General features: G+C 43.7%; 1 protein-coding gene across 1 annotated transcript in view; it reads right to left on the bottom strand.

Annotated features, from left to right (window-relative positions):
• ADAMTS16 (ADAM metallopeptidase with thrombospondin type 1 motif 16) overlaps positions 1-19,926 on the bottom strand; it is a 757,015-nt gene that overhangs the window by 304,764 nt on the left and 432,325 nt on the right. The window lies entirely within an intron of this gene.

Here is a 19,926-nt window from a genome sequence, read left to right as displayed (position 1 = left end):
ACTGAGAAGCAGTATACACATTAGTGCCATGAAGTGGCCTTTTAGACACATCCTAAGGGCGGACTGGGAAACCCAAAGCAGCCCGGGATGGGTATGTAAGTGCGAAGCACTGCTGCTTTTGTTACTGGGGGCTGAGTTTGCAGCACTGCTGCAATTCCAGCCCCCAATAACAAATCAGGCCCCCACTGCTGCAAAACGGCCCCCACCCTTCCAGCCTCTAGGGGAGAGCCCGATGCCCGCAACGGCCAGTTCGGCCCTGACAATCCATGTCCTTTTATGCAAAGAGTACAATAATAAGGAGTGTTTTGCCTTCTTTGGGATTACGCAACAACATTTAATTTTGTAATTTAGTTTTTATCTTGCACATAGCAATACAATTTATCCACCAATGTAACAGCATCACACTAATATCTGATATAAATCAGGTGCTGTCATCAAGGGTGATAACAGTACACTGTTTGATGACATATTCTTCAGACAGGGGGGGACGAATGGACGTTAGATGGTGCATTTCTACTACAACAGGAAATAGAATTTCAGGACGATACCTGATCAAACGTGCCCAATGGATGAGAGAGTTTGCTGTCAACTCACAGGTACCATCCCAGTTTTATGGGTGATTTTAACATTATGGCCCTCATTACAACCCTGGCGGACGATGCAGTGATGGCGGTAGGACTGCAAATAGGCTGGCGGTCATTACCGCCCCATTATGATATTGGTGGTTTGGCACATGCAAAACTGCCAATGTACCACCTGTTCGCCACGGCAGTAACGACCGCCAGGCTGGAGACAACGGTCTCCAGCCCGGCCAACATCACTAGTCCGCCGGCGGTATCATGACCCTGCATACCGTCATGGATTTCATGGAGTTTTGAACCGCCATGAAATCCATGGCGGGAGGCACTATCAGTGCCAGGGAATTCGTTCCCTGCACTGATTGGGGTCTCCCCCTCACCCCTCCCCTGAATCCACCCCCAACACCCATGACCCCCCTATTATCCCCCAAAGGTGGTAGGACCCCCATCCCACCCTCTGACCCACATAAACCCCCCAAACATACCCCCCACCCCCCTCACGCACGCTCACACCACTCACACACATACACACGCACATACATGCACACATGCACACATACATACACTGAACATTTCCCCTACACACATTACACCTCCTGCATACATACACGCACTCACACCCCCTCTAAACACTCACATGCACACCCCCATGCATGCATACACCACACAACACTCCCTCTCCCCTATCGGACGATCACCTTACCTGTTTCGGTGGTCCTCCGGGAGGGAACGGGATCCATGGGGGCTGCTCCGCCGCCAGCACCCCGTCACCAGAAAACCACCACGCCGAATACTGGGACGTAATTCAGTGGGCGGTGTTCTGATGATGTGGCAGTGACGGTGGAGCAGTCTCCACTACACCGCCGACTGCCAGTATGGCTGCTGGTGGCTTTCCATCCAAAAAAGGGCAGAGGGTCGCCAGCAGTCATAATATGATTGGCGGAAGACCGCCAACACTGGCGGCCTTCGGCCTGGCGGAACCTCGGCGGTCTTAAGAAAAGACCGCCGAGGTTGAAATGAGAGCCTATGTCTTGGTGAAAAGATCGGTTAAATAGTGAAATGCGGCCTTTTCCCACTTCATTTGAAGAGTTTACGGGAGCAAAAACAAAATAAAAAAGTCCAAATCTCCACGGCTAGAAAAGAGAGAAACAGGAGGATTTCAGTCATTTCATTCCTTTTGGGTGTGTTTCACTGGACAACAAAACATGGTCAAGGAACCACCACAAAGCACTGGAGACACAGTGACTACCAACAATCTAGGTTGTTCGATTTTTGCTTTGCTGTAGGATGCCAGTAACTTCCCACCTTTCTTCCATCCTTGACTGGTGGGAAGTGGTGGAAGTGTATCATCGAAATTCGATATATTTGCGTCATGTTCTGCTTCTAATTCTCGTGGGACAAAAAAACGCCAGGTCTCCTTAAAGTAGTTCTTATTCCCCCCTGGACTGGTATCATTAAGGTATGATATAATGGACACTCCAGAATAATTGACATATGTTCTTTGACGTGTCAAGACTTTAAAAAAAAATACCAATGGACAAATCAGTAAGGACTGCAGAACATTTTGCCTCTGGAGGTTTGTTTTTCATTGGTCTGTAAAACACAATTCTAAACCTACCCCGGCACCAAATTTCAAATTCCAATAAAACCAACCTTGATGTTCATTCGGGCATATATTTTTCCTCAATTTAAAGAATCATGGATTTTTTATTTTCAGTTCGAAATTCTATGACTAAACTTTGCCCAAGAAAGATTTGCTAATCATCTGATCCCTCAACATTACGTGCATTCTTTATAATATAATTTGTTTAGGAAAAGAAACATGGATAGCAGGTCAGTAATCATGAACTCTTCCACTTTGCCAGTTTTGTCACCCACCGGATGACTGGTGTGCATGGTCGTTACCTAATCTTTACATTCTATACCATAAAGGGCCTTATTATGAGTAGTGTGGCTACAAATTCTGATTCGCTCGGTAACTAGAGCTGCTAGACCCATTGGAATAGTATGTTTTTTAAACACATTTTATTAAGTTTGTTATATAATTTCACCAGGCAAAAAACATTACAACATCACATGATGTGGTAAGCACACAAAACAGACACAACACACATCGCATAGTCTCAACCCACCAACCAACAATATTAAGGTCCCCTAAACAGAGACAAGGGTAAGTCCCGGAGTATCACCAATAGCTGCATCAGGGGCTCGGCCCACCATACAATTGAATATCTGCATCCAAGCTGGGTCCGCGCAGCTTTGGTTGTGCAATAGAGATCCTTATATAGAGAGCCCACCACTGCCAAATTTTCAAATATTTTTGGTGACATTCCCGGGCTTCGTATACTGGATTTTCCCTGTCTAGACACTAATCCAGCCCCCCATCCATTCTGTCAGCTGAGGTGGTATGACATCCTTCAAGTGGTGAGCTATATCTCTCTTAGCTACAGTGAAGCTGAGCCAGAGGAAGGTGGTTGTGTAACGATCGTTCTCAAAATTTGCTGATGTGTGGAGAAGGATCAACTTAAGATCCGGTGGAGTGGGACGTCCCAATACCCAGTCCAGGCAGTCCACAATTTTAGTCCAGTATGATTGTATTATCACACATTCCCACACAGTGTGCAGGAAGGCACAGTGAAGACATGAGGGGGAAGCAATCCTCCCCACAGGCCAGAGTTTGTGATGTGTAAAGAATGTGTGATGACAGTATGTCAGCTGTGTGACTCTCAGTCAGGGTGCAATGGTTGAGTATCTCGGGGATGCACTAGTCTCCTCCAAAATCTTCATCAGTCAACGGCCCAATGTCCCATACCCAGACTGCATGCAGTGCAGCAAATGAATCAGGCATGTTGTGAGTCTCAGTCAGGGCACAATGGCTGAGTATCTTTGGGATTCCATTGTCTTTGCCTAGTATTCATCTGTCAATGCCTTGGTGTCCCATACCCAGGCCACATGCAGTTCAGCAAATGGATCAGGATTGTGGTGAATCAGGGACCAATAGGCCTGGGTGATTTTGTGTGTGTTTAATTCTCCTGATAGTAGCTTGGCCTCAAGGGGGTTGTATTCGGGGTAGTGGCTCCAACTTGCAAATATATGGAGTCAAGGCATAGCGTAGTAGCTGGTAGCAATGGAACTAACAACAACGTAAACCAAATTTGGCCGTAAAGGGTAGAATAGCATTTTAGTGTGGCACCCTACGTACCATCCCCCAGCATCAAAATGGCTATGGTATCCCATTTGGAGAAACCCTCCAGTGCTGCCACCTGGGGTAGCAAGCCACCCATCCATAATAGGGTATGCACCGTAAGCATCCGCTTCCAGCCTATCTTGGCCAAAGTTCTCCCCAACTCTGCAGGACTACCCATGTTGCTGGGAGGAGCGAAAGCCATGTCTTTCCCTGTATAATAAGTGGAGGATTGGGGTACCATGGAGCGCCCACTTTTCTGATGTAAAAGCGGGGTAATCTTGAATATCGCCCAGCCATTTATCGACAATTATGAGGTGGGTTGCCCTTTAATAAGACTCAATTTCGGCAATGGCAATCCCCCCATCATTTGTGGATTTGATACATTTGGTGAGGGGTGCCAGAATTCCATAGAAAGCTTCACAACATAGACTGTACTCTACTGCCAGTGTATCCTCAAGCGGACAGATATCCATCTCCCATGCTTGGGAAGGGTCTGGGGTGAAATGAACATCCCAAATATTTGAAGCTATGCACGGAAATCTGGAAACCAGAGGCCCATCCCAAGCCCTGATAGTAGGGGGACTTAGAAGATGATAAATTTGGTCCTATTCATGGAGGTCTCAAAAAAGATCTGGTAGATCTGGAGCACACAAAGGTCGGAGGTCTACGACTGAGGCAAGAAGATCAAGGCGTCATCAGCATAGAGTGCAATCCTATCTATCAGACTCCCCTTCCACTAGAATCCTCAGATCTGTGAACCAATACAAAGCCACTCAGCCAGGGGTTCTAGAGCAAGCGTGAAGAGCAGCGGGGACTGTGGACACCCCTGACGCGTGCCCCATCCAATGGGGAAGGACCTAGAATGAGCAGTGCCCATTCATACGTGAGCAGTGAGGTCTGTATAGAGGAGTTTAACATATTTCTGAAACTTGAGCCCAACATGAAGCTGGTGGATGAGTACAAAGAAGTACTTCAGGCCACTGAGTCGAACACTTGCTCAATATCTGCCAGCAGTATTGCTGCAGAGCCATCCAGCTGGTCTGCCAGGGGGGCAAGCGCATAGTAGGCTCCAGGCATGAAGTCATCCTGGTCACAGTGGACCAAGGAAGGAATGACCCTAAGTAAGTAGTTAGCCACAGTTTTAGCCAGGATTTTGGCCTCTATATTTATTAGAGAAATCATCTGATAGGTGGAGCACTGGTCTGGGATTCTCCCCAACTTAGGAATCATTATTGTTTTTGTCCTGCGGAGGTCCCCTCCTTGAGGGTGGCCATCAGGGTCTCCCCAAGTTTGCCTATGAACAATTAAAAGAATTCACTGGGCAACCTGTAGGGGCACCGTGTCTTACCAGAGTGCAACTCACTGAGAGACACTGTTAGTGCTTCAGAAGTTAGTTCCTCGTCCAGTGTTGCCCTATCTGACAACGACAGGAACCTGACGGGTAGGTCTGACACAAATCGCATAATCTGTGTGTCATACAGATGAGTTTGTGGTGCATAAAAGGCTGCATAAACATGGGCAAATTGACATGCTAGAGCTTCATCCCCAGTGACCCTGGAACCCACAGCATCTAGTAAAAAAGGACCAGGAATGATGTCTAATATTGGAGCAGAGAGGGTGTCATAGCTTGCTAGCTTTGTTCCCTCACTGATAGATCCAGGATTGTGAGGACAACCACACATCTTAGCCTCGTTGAGAAGAAGATGGCACAATTGGAATTGGAGATGAAATGTATGCAGAATAATCTGGGGATGCAGGATTAGCATGTCTCAAACCCTAGGATCAAAGTTTCCAGGTCCTGGATTGTTTGTAGTTTCAAGCATTTCTTTGAAGTCAGATAGCTAATAATCCCCCCTGCAAAGTTGACTTTAGACTGCGTAGCCTCTTCTTGGCTTCAAGGAATGAGTGATGTTGATCCTGGGCCAGCTTGGTGTAGTTAGGGATAATCATTATTCTGCGGGACTGAAACTGCAGTGAATACTGTGACTGCACATGATGGAGTGTGGCATCTCTATCCAGGGAGTTGAGGATGCGTGCAATCATGGGCCGAGCAGTGGCCCCTGGGGACAATTTCTCGGTCAGAGCTCATTGCACCTGCTGAATGCCAAAACGGGAAGATAAAGAGGCAGCGGGCATTATAGAGTGGATCGATTGGTCTAGGAACCTCTAAGGTGAGGCTCCTTCACAGCTCCCTGGGAACCCCACAAAATATAGATTGTTCTGAGAGGCCCTCCCCTCGGCATCCTTCAACAATGCAGCCAGGTCCCTGTTATTGAGGATAAATGTGAGAGGTTAAGTTCCATCTCAGACATTGCATGCCCTATGGTGGAGGCCTGCGTCTCTGTGTCCATGATCCAGTCGACCCCTTTATACAATAACATCACATCAGACCCCTCTGTACCAATTTTTGCCTCCGGAGTGGTGCACGACTGGGTAATCACCTCCAGTATCATGTTGGTATCCAAGGTTGTAGCATAGGGATTGTCATCACCATCTATCCCTACTGATTTTGTTGAAGTGTGATCAAATTTGTCCAGTGTGTCCTGTTTGCCCTTTGGGAGGGTGCTTTATTTTTCACCATGGAGAAAGTTGTGTTTCTGCTGCATCCTCAAGAGTTTGTCTTTAGTCCCGGTAGACCCGCCAGTCCCCTTTATCTCCACAAGGCGGCACAAACAGTCCAACAATCACTACCCAGTCATTACTGCAGGATCAACAGGGAGAGACCTGCTCCCTGAATAAAGGAGGCCCCATGACAACTGCCAGTCCACGGCAGATCAGACGTCATCTTGCAGGGGACCGCCAGCAGCCAAAACCTGAAGGCTGAAGCATAACAAGCAGAACCAGAGAGATATATCCCCCCTTCGGAACAGGGTGTAGAAGAGACAGCCATCGGGTGGGCCCTACAGGAACAGACTGGCCACTTCCAGAGCTAGCCCCCCGTCCCACAGAGACCTGTTAGCTTCCCATGGTGATCACAGGATACACAAGCAGTCAACTGCCATTGGGCCTAACCCAGTCCTGTAGAGGGCAGTTTGGAGACCCAGGGGGCATGGGGCAAGCCTCGTCCCAGAGGCACCCCATGAATGTCAATGGGGGAGAGGGACCACACCTAAAAGAAGTCTCTGGAACCCAGGTAAGGCCTTTGGAAGCACAGTGCGCGTCAAACTGCCCAGACTGCTATCACCATTAGCCCAAGTCGTCTCGCCACAGGGGATGATTCCACACCTGGAGCTTGCCCCTGCCGGTCAGGGAGGCTCAGCAACAACCAATCCAGTGGCTCCTGGGCTGAAACTAACATGCCTAAGGAGTGTTGCTGCTTGACCCACCTTCTGCAACAGTCAAACGGAGCTAGTTGTGGCAGAGGCCGTGTGGGTCTAAGATCCTTGCCCCTGCCTCAGAATACTCCCGATGCCCCTCAGAGTGAATGCCCAGCCTCCAACAGTTCAGAGCAGCAGGGGTGCCAGAATGCTCCATAGGACTGTCTCGTGTCTCGTTAGGTGGAGAGATGAGGCAGGATGGTGGCATTTTGGGGCTGCATGGCGTGGAGCGTCGTTAGGTTGCGGCCGCCATCATCAGTGCTGTAGCCACGCCCCAAACATTTTGTTTTTAAAGATGGAGAAGATTTCAGTATGAAAGATTGTGAAAACAGGCAGGAATCAAAAGTGAACTACAAATTGCTCCAAGTTATTCTGCCAACATGTGTAATCAAAGTTATTTCGCTACTCCGAGTTTTATTGGTTCCTAGGCCCTAATGTTCTGCCTCAATAAATCTTAAATTCTTTTTAGGTTTAAGCACTTAACATTAAGGAAGAAAATATTCTTTGAATGCAACAAGTCCATGCCTTCCACAATGACTAGCTTTACAAAACTGTCTGCCAGACAATGCAGTAACATCTCATGTACTCATAGGGTAGACAAGTTGTTTATTTGCATTCACATTAAGGAACATAGGATGTAATGGCTGTTCTACCAGTATATTTCAATTTTGCAATCCTGTCCTAATCTCCAAACCGCAGTGCTGTGTTCCAATATCTGTATACAGTGCTGCATTTCTGGATCTGCTTGTGTTGCTTCTATGGACTATAGGCAGCTGAGACAGGGCAAAGATCTTGCCACATAGGATTGGATGCTTGGCGTCTGTTTGTGGTGGGTCAGCATAGAACAGCTGGGTGCCTCCCATTGGACCTCTGGGCCCACAATGAGGTGAAAAGCTGCTAAGGCTGCTAGAGGTTAGAGGCCCCTCTAGGACAGCATGGACAAGGCAAATATTATCGGAGATGACTAATTATATGATCTGAGCCAGTCATATGCCTTAAGGCAGAGTAATCTGACAACAGTATTGAACCTCAATCTGTAATGACTTTCCATCAAGTGTCTAACAGTTTCAATACAAATGCAATGAAAACTCTGTGCTTTCACATACGTTCTAGACAGGTTACCTCATTTGTTATGTCCTATAGGAGGATATGTTTACTAAAACATTACATGCATATGGGAGTTTCTATCACTGAACAAAGCATACCTGCCACCAGGGATTTAACCAGGTCCAACAACTGCTTCTTGCTTCACTGTTCAATGCTCATAGAATTATCTTCAGACCTAAATGTTTCTGTAAATGCTAGGAAAGGGGGCAAGATAGTGGCTGTATGGATGTTCAGGTTTGTAGCCCCCCTGCCTTCTGATGCACTAATTTTACCTAATTTCCCAGAAGCACATTTTCGATTCAACTTATTTATTCACATTCACCAGTGGGAACTCAGCTAATCAGGTGCTTGCTCCACTGCTGCTTTTCTAGCTTGTGATCTCATTCTGCTCTTTGCACCAGAATTCTGTATTGGAAGCTTATATCCAGTGTTATATTCCCAATATGTTTACATCTACTTTTGCAGGACAGGGGAGTCAAAAAAAACATGATGACCTTACCTCTCTGCAAGAGGCTGGATGCTACCATTTTCATATGGCAGGCCCCTACAGTGTGGCTGCTTTCTTTCAACTAGACCGCCAGACAAATGGAAAACGCTGATAACCCTCCAAAGTGGTTCGAAAGCAACCCATGGTGCTTGGGCTAGCAAACTCACATTTACTTTTATTACAATTTCCAAATCATCCTTTCCGAATTTCATGGATCTTGAAGCTGAGCCTTCAGATAATAGTAGTATTCCCTATTGAGTGATGACTTTTCACCAATTCTGTAATGCATCCTAATCAGATGCTTTTGCATTTTCAATGTTATGATGTAGCTTCTATAAAAACTTCTTAGTATGGTATGGTTCACCTCATGATTTGTTTCAGTAATAGGGATTATAATGAATAGGGACCACCATTTGAAGGGGTGATGCATTCTTTAAAGCTATAACATAAAGCCCTCTTTCTCAGAGCCTGGCAACCCTACCCAAATCAGGATCTTCCTGTATCAATTGCTACTGTTTAGGTGGCATGTTGTAGTGACAGTTTCTTCATTCCTGAATGCCTCACGCTATGGCCCTCATTCTGACCTTGGCGGGCGGCGGAGGCCGCCCGCCAAAGTCCCGCCGTCAGGTTACCGTTCCGCGGTCGAAAGACCGCGGCGGTAATTCTGACTTTCCCGCTGGGCTGGCGGGCGGTCTCCTTCAGACCGCCAGCTAGCCCAGCGGGAAAGAGGCTTCCACGATGAAGCCGGCTCGGAATCGAGCCGGCGGAGTGGAAGCTGTGCGACGGGTGCAGTTGCACCCGTCGCGTATTTCACTGTCTGCGCAGCAGACAGTGAAATACATGTAGGGGCCCTCTTACGGGGGCCCCTGCAATGCCCATGCCAGTGGCATGGGCACTGCAGGGGCCCCCAGGGGCCCCGCGACCCCCCCTACCGCCATCCGGATCTCGGCGGTCCGACCGCCGGGATCTGGATGGCGGTAGGGGGGGTCAGAATCCCCGCGGCGGTGCAGCAAGCTGCGCCGCCGCGGAGGATTCAATGGGGCCGCGGTACACTGGCGGGACCCCGCCAGTGGTGCCGGTCCGACCGCGGCTTTACCGCCGCGGTCGGAATCCCCATTGGAGCACCGCCGGCTTGTCGGCGGTGCTCCCGCGGTCCTCCGCCCTGGCGGTCAAAGACCGCCAGGGTCAGAATGAGGGCCTATGTCTTCTCGCGGATGTGAGAATGACGGAGTGGCATTCGAGAATGTGGAGATCGGCGAGGATTGAGGGATGGGCGGTTAGCTCGTTTGCTAGCACTGCGCGTCTCCTTTTTACTAATGGAATAAAATACAGATGAAGTACACCAAGTCTCTACGTCGCATCTTTACAGAATTGGCGACGAGGATGGGATTCACCTGCGACGTTGGAGTGTGGACGCTGATTTTAAGGTTTTAAACCTTCGCCTTCTGACGAGGATCAGCGTTGATCGGTTTCTGAAGTTCTAGGAATTCAACTGGTGGAGACACCTTGTGGTGAGCCCTGGTACAACACACAACATCCTGAAAGCCTGTCACAAGGCCTGTCCTTAACAACCAGTATTGCTACGTTATTCGGATGTGCATTGCGACCCAATTTTGGATTGGGCATCGTGCCGCCATTTTGGATCGGGCAAAAAGGCATTCGCTTTTTTTTTTAATCACAAACACTAGAACTTGGAAACTCAACATTTTCTGAGTACCTTCTTAAAAAAAAAAAAAAAAGAAAAGGAAAGGAAAAAAAAAAAAAGAAATATATATTTTTTAATTTATTTATTTATTTTTCAAGGGAGATTTAAGGAGACTGTGCAGCATGGCTTTGGGCAATTCATGGAATCTTACACCTCCCCAACCATTTATATCCGTTTCTGGCACACCTACGTTGAAATGGGAGGAATGGTGTGAATACTTTAAGAATTATATTTCTGCGATTGATGATGAAGAGGAACTTTCTGCGGAGAAAAAGTACAAAATTCTTTTACATTGTTTAGGGCCTGGAGGTCTGAAGGTGTTTAAAAACATCAATAAAAAACTAAGACAAGATGGTCAAGGAGATTTGTATAGCAATGCGCTTGAAGATTTAGATAATTATTATAGGCCCAGGGTCTGCGTGGCAGTGGATCGCTGTAAATTCTTCCATCGTAAACAAGGGAAGGACGAACCAGTGGAGGATTATGTTGCTGCCTTAAAAATGTTAGCAATCAACTGCAAATTTGGTATTTTGCATGATGAGCTAATTCGAGACCAGATTGTCATGCAGGCGTCCAACTCGAGTATTCAAGACAACCTATGGGCTAAAGGAGAGAGCTTGTTGCAAGAAATTATTGACATTGTGAAAAGGGCAGAATTGACTGGAAGGTGTGCCAAGGAAATTTTTAATGAAAATAAGAGTGATGAGAGTATCGTTGCAAGAGTGAAGGGGAAAAGAACATCGTTTGAGCACAAAAAGAAATGGCCAGGGAAACCAGTGGCAGAACAGAAGGATCATAAACTGGATGAAAGAAAGAAGTGTTACAGATGCGGCAGTTATGACCATTTGGCAAACGACAAGTTATGTCCTGCTAAGAAGCAGAAGTGTTCAAGATGTGGTGTTATTGGACATTTTCAAAGAGTTTGTCAGAAGAAAATGGCAAGCAACAGTAGGGTGTTGGAGTTGGAAGACTCCAACTCATCTGATGAAGATGTTTTGAATATGTGTGTTTTATGTGTAGACACTGCTGATGCACACACAAATGAATACACCATTTTGTGCGCAAGAGGAGAAGAAAAGAAAAGGAATAAAAGACCAACGTGTGAAATAAATTTGGGGGGGTGACCTTATGTATTGTTGTAGATTCAGGGTCTCCCTATACTATTGTTAATAGGAATGTTTGGGAAAAGAATTTTAAACACATTGTGGGGGAGCAGTTGTGTGCGCCAGACATAATAATTAAGACATTTACTAGCGAAGTAATTGAATTGTTGGGGTTCAAGGAATTGAAATTTCAATACAAAGATAGAGTGACAGTAGGAAAATTATATGTGGCTGCAACAGGTCCCTCTGTTTTGAGTTGGGTTGAACAAGGTAAATTAGGCATTGTTTTAGATCCTAACAATCCGGAACCAGTTTTAACTGTGAAACGGAAGTGGATATTAGCAAGTTAGTTTTTAAAAAAATTCCGAGAGTATTTTCTGGGCGAATTGGTAAGATGAAGGGGTTCATGCACTTCATTCATTTGAAGGACAAGGTTGAGCCACAGATGCACAAAGTGAGAAACATCCCTATTCCTCTGAAAGAGAGCGTTAAGGTGCAATTGGATAAACTACAGGAAGAGAAAATCATAGAACCCATAGAATCGTCGGAGTGGATTGCTCCATTGGTGGTAGTAAGAAAAGCTAATGGAAATTTACGACTATGCATAGATTTGAGGGATCTCAATAAGAATATACTTGTAGATCAATTTCCTTTGCCTCATATTAATGAGATGCTGTCTCGCACAAGGGGCATGAAATGGTTTTCTTCCATTGATTTGAAAGCAGACTATCATCAGGTACGATTGCATCCAAACAGCAGGAATTTGACTGCTTTTGTTACACCCTTTGGGTGTTATAGGTTCAGACGGGTGCCATTTGGTTTGGCGTCAGCGGCTGCAATGTTCCAAAGACTAATGAGCTCAATTTTGGAAGGAATTGACAATGTCATGGTGTTTCAAGATGATATTCTCGTAATGGGAAAATCGAAGGAAAATCATGATCAAACGTTATTACAGGTTTTAAATGTTTTAGATGAGAAAGGTTTGACAGCGGAGTTTAGCAAGTGTAAATTTGCATGTGACCATGTCAATTATTTGGGGCATGTAGTATCTGCTGACGGCATTAAACCCAAGGAGGCGTTAGTATCAGCAATAAGTAAGGCGCCCAATCCCCAAAACAAGGAGGAGGTTCGTGCTTTTCTAGGGTTAGTAGAATTCTACTCAAAATGTGTTAAAAATTTCTCGACTAAAACGTATTGTTTGAGACAATTGCTCAAAATAAGGAACAAATTTGAGTGGACGGAAACGTGTCAGAATGCTTTTGAGGTGTTAAAAAATGATATTTGCAATGCACCTCCTTTACAAGATTTTGATGTGAATCTTAAGTGTATTATCACTACAGATGCTAGCAGTAAAGGCTTAGGAGCAGTTCTGACACAGGTAAACATGGAAGGTAATGAGGATACTATTGCTTTCGCGTCACGCTCATTGACTCCGACTGAAGAGAAGTATTCAGTTATTGAGCGTGAGGCACTGGCATGTGTGTGGGCGTTGGAATATTTTAGACAGTATGTGTGGGGTACTAAGGTCACGTTAAGGTGTGACCACAAACCGTTAGTGAAGGTTCTAACCAAGAAGGGGTTGTACAAAGCTTCGCTTAGGTTGGCAAGATTATCAGTTTGTTTGTTTGAATATAATTACATTGTACAATATTTGCCTGGTGTTAAAAACATTGTTGCAGATTTTCTAAGTCGCATGCCTTTACCAACCAAAAATAAGGAAGATGACATAAATGAAGATGTGTGGGTGGCTATTGTGGAAGAAGGTGTGTGTCGAGACATTACACGCAATGATTGGAAATTAGCACAAGAGGGTGATGATGTGCTAAATGATTTGAGTGTTGCAATTACGAAGGGATGGCCATTAAAAAAAAAAGATTAAGGAAATCTTGCTACCTTTCTGGGAAGTAAGGGATGAGTTGTCCATGGAAGATGGGTTGATTCTCAGAAATGGGAAAGTTATACCTCCTGTGGCATTAAGAGAGAAAATTCTTGAAATATGTCATGAAGGACATCTTGGCATAGGAAAAACCAAGAACAGGGTAAAGTTTTGGTATTGGTGGCCAGGTATAGATAAGGATGCAGAGAAAATTGTTAGAAACTGTCTTGCTTGTGAGAATGCTGATAAGACGCAAGTAGTTTTGAGACCATCTTTACATCCCATTCCTTGTCCCAATATGGCTTGGGAAAGAGTAGATATTGATATCATGGGACCTATTGGTGAGAATGAAAGGTTTCTGCTGGTTATGGTGGATCATTTTTAAAAATGGCCGGAGGTGAGTATTGTACAAAAAGCTGATGCAGTTAGTATCATTAGATTTATGGATGAAGTATTTGTGAGAAAAGGCTTACCGAAATGTATCGTGTCGGACAATGGTTCGCAATTTGTATCTTCTGTTTTCCAAAATTATATTAGAAGGAATGGTATTCAGCATAGAACTACCTCGTTATATCATCCCGCGGGTAATGGATCTGTGGAGAGATTCAACCGAGTACTTAAAGGTATAATTCAATTGTCTAGTTGTAACCAATTAGTGTGGGAAACAGAATTATGGAAAACCTTATGGGCTTTTAGGGTTACCACATGTGTGAGTACTAATGCTAGTCCTTTTGAGCTCATGAGAGGAAGGACACCTATGTCGAAGGACAATGTGGGATGGCTAAAAGTTGTTAAAAGAGTGGAATGGAGTCCGGAAGAGGTGAAGAAGAATATTGAAAGGGCTCAGGATAAATACAAAAGATATTTTGATGACGTCCACAAGAGTAAAGAAATCAAATTGTGTGTGGGAGATGTAGTGAGGGTTAAAACTAGTAAGCACACAGGTAAATGTCAAAGTAGATTTTCATCTCCCCTCAGAGTAGAGGCAGTGTATGATAATTCTGTAAGGTTAAGTGATGGCAAAATACGGCACATGGCCGTGTTGTCGTTATGTAAAAGGACAAGTGACACGAGACAAGGGAGTGTTCGGGATGGTCAGAATTGTAAGGAATGGTTGGAAGATGAGATGAATGTGCAGGAGTGTGTGAATCAAGGTGAGAGGAGTGAGCAGGAATGTTTGAATCAACATAAGAACGTTCCTAGTGCACCTAGTAATGCAGATGACTTGTCTATGTCTTCTCGCGATGCATGCGGATCACAGGGTGTTCTTAGTAGGAATGTGAAATGGAGTAGTTCTGGCAGAAGAATCTGTAAACCTAAAAGATTGGAAGATTATTATTCTTAAAGGTATATTTTAAATGATCTTTAATTGTATTGTTTGAAGTGAAGTAGTTTCATATGTCTGATTTGTTTAGTTTTATTGGTTGTATTGTTTGTATTGGTTGTATTGTGTTTTTTTTATATATTGTAAAAGGGGAAGATATGTAGTGACGGTTTCTTCATTCCTGAATGCCTCACGCTATGTCTTCTCGCGGATGTGAGAATGACGGAGTGGCATTCAAGAATGTGGAGATCGGCGAGGATTGAGGGATGGGCGGTTAGCTCGTTTGCTAGCACTGCGCGTCTCCTTTTTACTAATGGAATAAAATACAGATGAAGTACACCAAGTCTCTACGTCGCATCTTTACACATGTCAAGTCCAATGCCTTTAAAGAAAAGGACCTTCCAGGTCATAGAAAACGTTTCCATTTCTTAGGACCTCAGTTCTGGTTCTCCATATTTAAATCTCAGTTGGGCTGTTCACCATGACACCTATGGACGTGGGTGTCCTCTTCACACTGGCATTGGTCAACTTCATTCTATCTCCACTGCCTGAGAAGCAGAGTTTAAAATACCTCAAGACCTACCACTAAGCAAGACCTTATCCATGCAAAGGCAATTCCCCTTCTATACAATCAAATTATATGATGTCTCTGCAAATGGCGACAATTCCAAAATCATAGTCTGCCTGCATCACTCATGAGTAGGTTCTCTAACAACTTCCACAACAAAACTATTCAGAGGTCTAAGAAACATATAACTATGAACCAGTGCACCAGACTCTGCAATGTAGAGATTAAACTCTCTTGTCCCTCAGAAATGTCAGGCAAGCACAACAATGCAGCTGTTTCTTCTCATCAGACCTAGGCAATGGAAATGGACCAGCTGCCTTGACAGTAATAATAATCTTGCAGTGCTGAAAGAGTGTCATATTGCTAATGCAGATAGTCATGAATTTGTGATGTCATGGGGGGAGCTTACAAAAGAACCTAGCAAGGAGGAGCTCACTTGGCACTATTTTACAATGCTGTCCATATGTGAAGGCGGCAGACATGGGCTACCCTTGCAAAAGCTGTGAGTAAATAATTATGGGTATCATTACATTCTTACCTACCACAACCAACTTCAACAGACAGGAACATCGCTGCACGTGAAATCTAGTGGTTGTGACCACCTCTAAGACTTTATCTGAGTCTCCTTACTTATGGTACATAAAATATTATTCTTCCTGAAGTTTGTTCACATGTAAAATGGACAGCATTGCAGTTACCTTTTGTTTACTGGGAACAGTGTGTTGGGAGAAGTAGTTCCAAAACAATACTTGCAAACCTTTTCCACAAAGCTTCCCAATATTCTCTGAATGTGACAGCTCTAAAAACAAATACCAAAGGGCTTAATGTTTTCCTTTTAGCTCACAATGCTAATTAGATCAATCTTGTAACTTACTTGTCAACATCCGAAGGTACAGAAAAGTAACTGATAAGCAATGGTGGGGCTCAATCTTTCTTTAGCAGATCACATAACTATACTGGGTGTTTCTGTGACATGACATTCCTTTTGACAATATTAACATAGAATGTGAAAGTATTCAACAATAAGTCCAAACAGCATTTGTTCTGACAAAACATTTCTAATTTGCAAACTCACATTGCTTGTCTATAAGAAACACACATATTGTGCAAGGAAAGGTAAATACATTTTCCAGTTAGTGTCCATTTTGTACCCCACAAACCACAACCACTAATTCTAATAATAGAATTTAAAGGCTTAATCAGATAGAGACTCAGTGGCATTGGATATTTAATAATCCTATATCTAAAAAGGGGTGTTTAAAAATGGTATTGTTTCTGACCCTAACAATTCTCAACCTTTGAATAGAGGATGCAGCAAGGAGCCAATATTTTCCATGTGGATTTTAGTTCTATAATCACTACTCAGTCTACTGTTACTAAAATATTGTATATATCTACCTAGGGGAAAGCTTTGCTTTGTATTCATGCTATTACATTGGTACTTGGGCTCATGGACATGTTAAAATGAAATATTGGCAATGGGAGTGCCTTTTCATTCTTTTCTGCACACCATGCTCAACACTCAGACATTGATCACTTCCCTGCATCCATGATATAGCAACAGCTTTGAGTCATCTCACTGTGGTCTCTGACCACTCTCTCATTATCCTTAATATTAGTGAGAAATGATTACTGTATCTAATAAATTCTGGTCCTGCAATCAATGTCTGCTCAGAGAATCAGTGTATGGAAACCAAACATATAGAAGTTTATAAAATTATTAACCAGCACCTTGACCTATTTAAGCACGGGAAACTTTAAAAGTGGTTATACACAATCCTTTATTCCCATTTAAAATTATGTGGGATAAAGAGAAGAAATGAAAAGAATAGCTTATGTGTGTAGGAGGTAATTTTATAGTATGAAGCTATACAAAATGTAATAAAACACTATACATAAAGATAAGTATAAAGCTTAAGACCTCTGTATCTTGAATGGTCCCACGCATCTGTGATAAGTAGGTAACACCATGGATTTTGGCCAATTATTGGGACAGATCAGTTGCCCTAGAGCCAAAGTCCAATGGATATGTAACGAAAGAAATTAGACAAACAATTGATGACTTGATACAGTTGTGCATGGTCGATTTTTCGTAATACATACATGTTACATATAAGCCAAACTTGATTTCATGCCAACTTGAAAGTCCTAATTCTTTGGAGTGTGTGTTGTGTGTTTGTATGAGAAAGACAGACTCAGAGCCTAGAAAACTAAGAGGCATATGTATACCCCAGATTTGCGACATTTGTTTTTTATGCAAATCCGGCAAAAACTTAACTCCATATTTATATTTTGACACTAGACATGACTAGCGCCAAAATATTGGACTTAAAGTCATTTTTGCCTGCGGAAAACTACCTTGCGTCAATGAGATGCAAGGTAGGTGTTCCTGGGCAAAAAATGACTCAAAGGCCCTAGCCCCTTATTTATCCTCCCATTCAAAAATCACACACAGGAGGAGGAGGGCCTTAAATAATAGCACTAAGTCTGCTTAGCACTATTATTTAACGCCTGGGTCAGGACAGGCTTTAGGGGACCTGTGAGCCTTTTTCCATGGTCAGAGACCACGGAAACAGCCAACAGGTGCCCTTACCTGCCCCCAGGGACACCCCCACCCACCTACACCCACACCAGGAGGACACCTAAGGATGGGGGACCTACCCCAGGTAAGTCAAGGTAAGTTTTTTTTTTTTTTTTTGCAAAGTGCCATGGGGGGCCTAACCTGGGCCCCCCTACATGGCACTGTGCCCAATGGCCATGCCCAGGAGACTTAAGTCCCTTGGGCATGGCCATTGGGCTGGGGGCATGACTTCTGTCTTTACTTTAAAAAAAAATGTTTTGTCTTTTTTGTGCTTTTTGCCTTTTTGCTCACATGTGCTTGACCCAGTACACAATGTTATGGATTTGCTAATTTGTAGAGTTGCCCCTTGCCTGGGTTATTAAATTGAGAATTTAACTGCTAAATGATTAACAGAATTACACAGCATTTGTTTCCACTCTTTCAGAGTTTCTTATTTCTTTTATGTGTAGCCTCTGTCGAGTGTTTAGTCTTTATGATGTTAATTTGTTTGAACTTCTTTAGGAGGTTTGGACAGCCTGTGATGATTCTGAATCTTTATAGTCTTGTTTTGAGAATAATCTATGTTACTCTGAGCCTTTATTTGTAATAAACACCCGTGGACTTTATTTCAGACTGAAGTTTTCCTTGTGTGGAAACTTTGGTCATACTGTCATTTTAAAATGATTTGTTGTGAAGTTTGATGCCTTTGTCTCCACACCCCTATGCTGGGTGAAAAGATCTATCTACCTTGTCCAAAGCATAATCCTTTTGAAGGAATATACTGCAAAACTAGTAATCAATTAAATTCAGGCAAGGTGTTTGATAAAATAGTGGATGTTTTGTTGAATGTACTGGATGTGGACAACCTGGGCTCTGAGTTCATTTCATGGATTAAAACTCTTTATTCAGTGTCAAAATCTACTGTCTCTATCAACAGTGAATTTGCAGAACAGTTGTCAGTTTTCCAAGAAACCAGGTTTATCCTCTCTTCTCAGACCTTCATACACTATATGGGACCACATACAAAATACATTTCTCATATCTCTGTTATTCTGCCCAGTTGATATTCTACTGTGGCAATTCGGATAACACTGTTTGCTTTTGAAGTCACAGTGTATAAAAAAACTTCTAAAGGAGCTGCTGCTTATGAGCAAACTGTTCCTGAGTTTACTCTCATTCAGAAAATAAACTCACTGTGGCCAAAACCAAAGTGCTAATTTTAGAGGGAATTGATTGCCTCTGTAACTGAGTTACTTTATTCATAGAACATCTTACCAGAGTTCGTTCCACTAAGTTCACTACAAGAGTAATATATTTCTTAAAATAAGTACTAGTTTACAGTGGAAGAGGGGCAACAGACATTTATGTTTAATGGTGGGGTCAACTAGGTCAACACTATTATTCTGTTTTATTTTTTCGACTTATGCAGACTCCTTCCTCTACAAATCCTCATTTTCAGCATATTGGCACTATTTTACACTCTTCTATCTGGGGATATAAGATATCCTAATAGATTTACAGTTCCTTAACCTGAACCTTAACCCAAGAGGGGGCAGAAGGCACAAATATGTCAGAGATTTTTTTGGGGGTTCCCTTTGTTTTTTTTGTGCTTGGGGCACCCCATTCGCCCCCGTTGGCAAGGGCCGCCCCACCAAACAGGGTACAGAGCTTCTGGCCATTTCTGCCTCACTTGGGGGCAGATCAGCCTATTTATTTTTAGGCCCATCTGCCTCCTAGTGAGGCAGAAGCCACTTAGGCACCAGAATTTCTTCTTCTTAGGCAGGAGAATTTCTAAGTTCTTGGTGACGGGGTGTTTGTCAACTGGCAAAGTATTTGTGATTATAACAGTTTATTTCTTCTTTTTTTGTTCTAGTTCAAAGCTTTTGTTTCCTTTGCTGTGGATCCTTGTGGTTTTGGCAGTAGTGGTCCTGCGGTTTGCATAGTTGAATGTTTTTAGGTAAGTGAAAGCAATTTACTCCAAAGGAGTATTGTTAACATGCATGAATGACATGTTTGTAGGTGGTGTACTAAATGCAGTATTGTGTGACAAATTGTCCTTAGATTTGAGCACAATGATATTTGTGTTGTCATATGTCTAATTTTCTTTTTTCTTT

The sequence above is a fragment of the Pleurodeles waltl genome, chromosome 2_2 (assembly GCF_031143425.1).
Source record: "Pleurodeles waltl isolate 20211129_DDA chromosome 2_2, aPleWal1.hap1.20221129, whole genome shotgun sequence".
Taxonomy (NCBI): Eukaryota; Metazoa; Chordata; class Amphibia; order Caudata; family Salamandridae; genus Pleurodeles; species Pleurodeles waltl.
The sequence above is the reverse complement of the archived record's forward strand: the minus strand, read 5'-3'. Positions and strand labels throughout refer to the sequence as shown.